This window comes from Sinocyclocheilus anshuiensis, unplaced genomic scaffold (genome assembly GCF_001515605.1).
Source record: "Sinocyclocheilus anshuiensis isolate Anshui unplaced genomic scaffold, SAMN03320099.WGS_v1.1 scaffold1082, whole genome shotgun sequence".
Lineage (NCBI taxonomy): Eukaryota > Metazoa > Chordata > Actinopteri > Cypriniformes > Cyprinidae > Sinocyclocheilus > Sinocyclocheilus anshuiensis.
Window position 1 is genome coordinate 490168 of NW_015542379.1, and position 7509 is coordinate 497676.

The 7509-nt window shown below is 36.4% G+C and overlaps 1 protein-coding gene across 1 annotated transcript in view; it reads left to right on the top strand.

The window, feature by feature from the left end:
• The window catches only part of cd276 (CD276 molecule), a 92260-nt gene extending 85036 nt beyond the window's left edge, over positions 1–7224 (top strand). Inside the window, exon 8 of the mRNA XM_016491598.1 lies at positions 6562–7224. The gene's annotated coding sequence lies outside the window, so the exon portion shown is untranslated. The remainder of the gene's footprint in view (positions 1–6561) is intronic.
• Positions 7225–7509: the final 285 nt, after the last annotated feature.

A 7509-nucleotide genomic window follows, 5' to 3' on the forward strand; every position in this document is an offset into this window, starting at 1 on the left:
CACACACACACACACACACACACACACACATCTCCCGTCAGGTCCAGTGGGAGCACCGTCTTCTGCTTGTCTGTTAAACTATCGCTTCGTTCACATGAACGCACACATTCGCTCTTCCCATCAGTCCCGGCTGGAAACTGTCTTGAATGTTTTAGTTGTTACATGATTTATTCAACAGTTTTTTTGTCTAATTCATTTGCTGGGGTGTAAATCATTTAGCAGTGCTAAATATACCTGTGGTTTACTCATGTATTCAGTTTAATAAAAGTTAAAGTCAGAGCAGGTACAAATAGGGCTGTGACTCTCAACGGAACGTGATGTGATTCAGATTAATTCAGGAGTTGTGAGTTATAATGTGCATTTTGACTGATCGAGATGGCTGACTCTTTGTGCACTATTGTCATTTGAGTCCTTCATCGCAGAAATCTATATGGAAGCTTGTATGTTAACTGTATCTCACAAGTCTAACTTTTTAAGCAATTCCGAGTTGATATCTCACTTTTTTTCTAAATTCTAATTGCGAGATGTTAACTCACAGTTGCCTGTTTAGAACTCGCAATTGCAATGTAGAAACTTGTTAGAATTGTGAAATAAAAGTTGCAATTACCTTTTTTTATTCTGTGGCAGAAACAAAATAACTCAGAATTCATAGAGTTAAACTCACAATTCTGAGAAAAAAAAAAAGGGAATTGCAAGATATAAATTGAGAATTGTCAGATGTAAACTCAAAGTCTGAGTTTCTGAGTTCATATCTTGCAATTCTGAGAAAGACACATCAAAATTGCAAGATACATGGCCCAAATTGTGAGATATTTCGGCTTAAGTCAAGAAATGAAGTCGGCGACACCGACTCGTCATCTCCGCAGTAGTGGATGCGACTGTATGCATGTTTCATACGGATTACATAATCTGAAAATATCTGTTTTCCATTTGAATTGGTTTATTTGAAAGTAGACATTTCACTCTCTATAGAAATATATATTAGGCATGTAAGGCAAATATTCACAGAGTTTCAGAGTTTCGCGCTCAAGTTCACAGAGACCGAAACGGCAGAAAGCGCATCCTGTTTACTTTCATTATTTTACAAAAGCGCAGCTTCGTTGTTATTGTGAGTGCACACAAATAAATGTAGAGTCTTTACAGATTTGAAAGATCTGTATGAGCAAAGATGACAGAGTAGGTTAGACAGTATATATATATATATATAGTATAGTCACATCTGTTATGGAGCAAAAAGCTCTCTTTTAAAGTGGTGTAATGATAAGGAATACTTTGAGAAGTTTTGTGCAGTCAAAGCAGTTTGTCGCGTGAAATTCGTGCGTCTGCAGATCATCTGCATGCTCAGGTCGAGTGAGGAAGGGTCTCCTCGTCATCCTCCGTTCTCGTCTGAATCAGCTGCCTTTGGGCCTTCACCAGAGGACACTCTTCAAACAAGGCTTTGTACTGAAGTAGCGAATCAAGATTAATGCACTTCCAGAGCACGACTCGCTTGAAGGGAGAGAGAGCCAGTATAATTAACACCACGGGGCCTGGGAGGAGAGTCGGGAGGGAAATCATAGAAAATCACAGAAAACAGAGGGAATGGAGATGACACGGCTGATATCTTTCATTCCTCCACTCTTTTCTTCTCTGAGTGATGTGCTGTTTTGATCGTACAGTCAAATGCGAGTTGTTGTTTACAGAGCTCATTTCCTTCTTTTGTCATTTAAGTTGAGAACTATGTTTATTATATCTGTTTACACAGGACTAAAGCATTTGTTCTGCCAAAAATGAGAGTGCTGTCATCATTTATCTCAATACCATTTGACCTCCATTGAATCAAACAGGAACTGCACTGATAGCTGCAAAATATAGTTGTTATTTTAATTTTAAAGTAGATTTTATTTTTATATTTTCAAGTTCTACTTTTACTAATCACTTCTACTAATTTACTTCTAATTACAACTATGTTTTATCTTAATTTTACTTTTTTTTTTAATGTTTTTTGTCATTTTTAATTGTTTTTTTTTGGATAATGTCTAGGCTTTTATTAAGTTTTAGTTTATTTGGTTTAGTTATTTTAGTACTTCAGTTTGTTATGTGAAATGCTTTCTTGACAACTATAGCTGAACTAAGTGTTTTATTTTTATATTTTATTACAGTTCTTTTTTGTATTATGTTTTATTTAGACTTAGCAAATGATAACCCTGGAATAAACACGTCAAGCTTCATTATTTCTCCATGAAATTATTATAAAATTGGTCCAAAAAAAAAATAAATAAATAAAAATAACAAAATTTAAGTTGTTATTCTTTCCGAAATTGGATACAAAGATATGGCTTATAGATCACTTTTATAATGCTTTTATGGTACTTTTGCATGCATTTGAACCTTGAATGAGTGAAAGATCCGGTGTTATTTTAGTATTGATATATTAGCAAAAATATAGTTTTAATGTTTTAAATTTGAATTAGATTTCATTTTTATTTTTATTTTCATTTTAGTTATTTTGTTGTGATTTTGTCTTTTTTATGTCTATATGGTTTGTTATTAAATTTTAGGTTTTAGTTTTTAATTTTAGTCATTTTAGTACTTCAGCTTGTGTGAAATGTTACAAATTTATTTCAGTTCATGTTTACTTTAGTTTTATTATGTATCATTTAGTTTTAGCTAAAAATAGGAACCCTGGAATGAACATTCAAGCTTCATAAAGGATGTAGAAGCACCATTAAAGTATAACAAAAGTAGTCAAAAGACCAAAATTGAAGTCATTATTCTTCAACAATTTGGACATGATTGAAGTTTTGAAAACTGTAGCAGATTTGGTGGAAAAAAAGACACTTGAAAGATTGATTCGTTCACAAATAAGTCATCGATTCTCTTCTAACTCTTCATTAAATAATGACTGTGAAGTTATCATATGGCTTCAGAAGACTTAGAATGTATAGCGCACGAGTCATACACTTTTATGATGCTTTTGCATGTTTTTGAAGCTTGAATGATTGAGAGGTGGATTTCGCTTTTGTGTTTGCCTACATGAATCATGACAAATTTGAATGCATCATATTTAACGTTTCATTTATTATCAGATTTGCAAAAGCTACAACCAATTTACACCATCCAGCTGTTGACCATCTACTAAAACCAACAATACAGCCATTAAAGTGCCCCTATTATGGATTTTTGAAAATTACCTTTTATGCAGTGTGCAACACAGCTCTAAGTGAATGAAAACATTCTGCAAATTTTTAAATCTGAAAGTGTATAAAGTTATTGTCTCTCAAAAGAAAGAGTCGACTCGGAATCATTGAAACGAGTCATTTTTTTAAAAACGAATCCCGCAGATTAGCGTCACGCAAAGGAGGGGTTTGGAAAAATGAATCGTTGAGTGAATCGTTTGGGAGTCGTTGAGCAAGGTAAAAATAAATGCATATTATAAGACCTTGCATGCATGTCAACCTGTTTTGGGGGTCTCCCAAAACCGAAATATGAACCTTTCATAACCCATAATGGGGCACTTTTTTTAAACCACTGCATGAGTGATTTCATCTTTTAACCACCATTCAGAATCACAGAAACTCCCCAAATGTGGATGTCCCTTTCTGAATGGATTTCATGTTTCATATTCCAGTCCCTGACTATGAAATGCTTGGTGATGACAGTCACCGGTTGTACTGTGTTGAATGAGTAACACGTTTCCGCTGATCTCAATCCGGTTTTGCTGCTCTGGAGGAAATGCGTGTTGTAAAGTGATGCTTCAGCAGGTTAATTGTGCAAACATCTTTACAGACTCTCAAAATATGAAACGCTCTTATTGTCATCACAGCTATCATTTACACTGGAACAGAAGGAACGTGTTCACTATACTGTAAATATATAAATAAGTGTAGCAAGGACAGGAATGAAATATGGCTTTCCCATTTCAATGCAAATGAAGGAGAGAAAGAATGCAGTGCGAGCGTCTCACCAGTGTTTCTGAGCTCAACACGCTCCTATAGATGGAGGAAATTAGTGTCCACAAATGAAACTGTCTGTCAGCATGAATCCAGAGCCGAACTTATCGCTGCCGTTGCATTGCGTACGGATGTTTACTTCAGAGTGCACTTCTTTTAATGCAGAAATGAACCAGCGTGACGGTCGGGGTGAAGGAGAAGATCTCTCAGAGCTTCATGCTTTTCATTATTTGTGGCCCTGGAGCACAAAAGCAGTCTTAAGTCGCTGGGGTATATTTGTAGCAATAGCCAACAATAAATTGTATGGGCCAAAATTATCCATTTTTCTTTTATGCCAAAAATCATTAGGATATTAAGTAAAGATCATGTTACATGAAGATATTTTGTAAATGTTTTTACCGTAAATATATCAAAACTTAATTTTTGATTAGTAATATGCATTGCTAAGAACTTCATTTGAACAACTTTAAAGATGATTTTCTCAATATTTAGATTTTTTTGCACCCTCAGATTCCAGATTTTCAAATAGTTGTATCTCAACCAAATATTGTCCTATCCTAACAAACCATACATCAATGGAAAGCTGATTTATTCATCCTTCATGATTTAAAAAATGACCCTTATGACTGGTTTTGTGGTCTAGGGTCGCATTTGTCTTTTTTTGTCTCCCAGCGCTAAATCAAGTCGTTTCTGTTTAGATGTTTGCGATCTGCCTGCTTCGTTTGCGAATGGAGATGTGTGGGTTCTGTGTGGAAATGTTGTGTTGATTTGTGTGTTTACGTGTCCTCACAGCAATCAGTCTTACTTACAATTCATTCCTTCACAAATTCACTTTGTCAGACTTGTGAAGTTGCAGAAGTTTTGTCAGAAGCTCGTTCTGTGATTTCATGCAGTGTAATGAAAAAAATGCAGTTTTATTGAAATGTTATTGTTTTTTTAACGTGGCTGTGTTTTGTCCATGTTTTTTTTTGTGTGTGTGTAAATACTGTACATTTCTCTTCACTTCAGCACGGAAGCTTGTAGGGGTTGGGTGCCACTTTTTTTTTCTTCAACTATTAGTTTTCTCCTGTTTTTTTGGCTACTCAGGGAGTTAGTTCAGTCCCTGTATTTTTGTTCAGATTTTTTTCTTTGTAGCATAGTAAGCTTTATCGGGAAAAAGGTAGATTCCGTTTGTGTTTATTATTTTGGCCTTGGCCCAAACCTGAACCCTTTCGCTTCCCATTTGTGTGCTGATTATTGCCATTGAACTTGACTGGTAAAAAATAAAAAAAGAAAAAGAAAAAAGAGAGAAAACAAGCAGTTCGGTGTAAAGACATTTATTTATTGTTCTCAGGCCCTTGACCTGGGACGTAACACCGTATTTATCTGTATTCAACATCTAACTCTATACAGCAGTTTTTTAGCACGACATTATATTAAATAAATGCATTTAGAACACACTTGTATCCAAGATGACTTACATTGCATTGGAGGTATCCAACTCATGCTTTCTCTGGGATCTGAATCATGCTTTCTCTGGGATGGGAATGCAAACCACGGCTTCTTGGGGCTTATTGCTTTTATAAAACTTTTATTATTCCATATACGTAGTTAGGTTTCACAAAATAAAACAGAGCAAATAAAGTGTAATGATATTAATAAAAACAGTATTCTTCCACCAAACAACGTAGCTCCTCAGAAACAGTTGTGGTTGTAACAAAGTGGTTGCCGAGCAACACACAGAAGTAAACAAAGGTGTATGTTACTTTGTAGAGTCATTTACAACAGCTTCGAACGCGGCTCAGCCAATCAGAATCAAGGACCGGAACTATCTGTTTTATAATATAGGTTTTATATATAGTATGAATTAGTTTTTCTGTGTGTGTATTCTTCATAACTGTAAGCGTCACACACTGCTTTTGCTCGTTCTGTGTAAAATCGTTCTCCTGTTTGTGTTTCTCCACAGCTCCATGGCTGATTGACTCTAATTATGTATCTAAACGAACCAACTCGCTTCTGTAGCCAGCAATATTGGTTTTCCTGAAATCTTAAAGTCGCAAGGCCTTGTGTGTGACATAATGAAGTTCTGTCCAAGTTAATTCTCCGGCAGGTTTAATGGTGCATTTCGAGCCGTTGCTCGCGCCGCATTAGCAGCGGGGAAACGCTCCGCGGGGAATCCAGTGCAGCTCAGCGCATAAGTTTGCACTCACCTGCTGTAATGGTTTAGCAGAAGAGATGGGAGCATTGGTGTCTACTGAAAGCAGTCTGTTAAGGAGTGATGAGACACACAGACTCGGGTTTCACAAGAGCTTTGGGTTCTTGTTCAGGATGTGATGCAAACTTTGTCTTTGAAGAGAAACACTTCAGCTTCTGAGAACTTACGTATGTTTAAATACTTTGAGATTCAGAGATACATTTTTTTTTCATGAAATTTTTGACATTGTGGGGACATTGTCCCCATTTTCCCACAGGGAAAAAAAAAAAGTAAAAATAGTAAATGATGTTTATCTGAAAGTGTAACAATGCAAACAGGTTTTCTGTAAAGGTTAGGGTTAGGGGGTAGAAAATATAGTTTGGAAAAGTAATAGAAGTCTATGGAAAGTCCCCACAATTCACAGAAGCCTAATATGAGTGTGTGTGTGTGTTTCAGGTCGAGGCCAGACCATCAGTGACTGACATGAGTAGAAACCTTCCGTCCGATCCAGCATCATTTCATAAGGGATTCACACTCATGTGTTTCACGCACAGATAGTACAACTTTACATTTTGCTGTTTCACTTCATTGATTAAAGCTCCTCTTTCACATTCCCATCTCGTTCCTAAACACCGTCAGAAGCGATAAACTCATCCCGTCCTCGCGTGTTTCTCGTCCGTGTTAAAGGGAAATCATCTTGAGGAGCATTGGGTCTGACACCAGCACCGCATCAGGACAGATGCTCGGACCTAATGGAAAGTGAGTAGCTTAAGAAAGCAGCGGTGAAGCGTCAGCAGTGCTCTCTTTTCCCACCCGCCCTGTCCTGGCCTAATTAATGCCTGCCCAAGAACTAACTTGTAGCTGTCAGCGTCTGCCGGCTCCGCAGAAATCCAATAACTTCAGCCAGCAAATTTATGTGGAACACCAGCAAAGCTCCAGCAAACTCCAAATGATGCATTCAAATCCACTGCATTTTGAAATCCTGTTTGTTTGTTTTTTATAAGTTGTCAGGTACTTTGAATATTGCATATATTGGAATTTGAAATGTGTCAAAATAATCAGAGGCCTTACTGCAAACATGTTGTGCCTGTCTTTTATTACATATAGAAATAAAAATGGTTTTCACTCCTAGAAGTTTCCATGACTGGTTGTTTATCACTCGCTGCATGTAAGGTTTTCAGATTAAATACACTACCGCTCATTTTATAGTTTTTAAGTCTCTTCTGCTCACCAAGGTTGCATTTATTTGATCAAAAATACCGTAAAAAATGTAAAATATGTGTACAATTTAAAACAGCTGTTTTCTATGTGAAAATCTGTTAAACTGTAATTTATTTCTGATGCGCAGATGTATTTTCAGCATCATTACTCCAGTCTTCAGTGTCACATGATCTTCAGAAATCA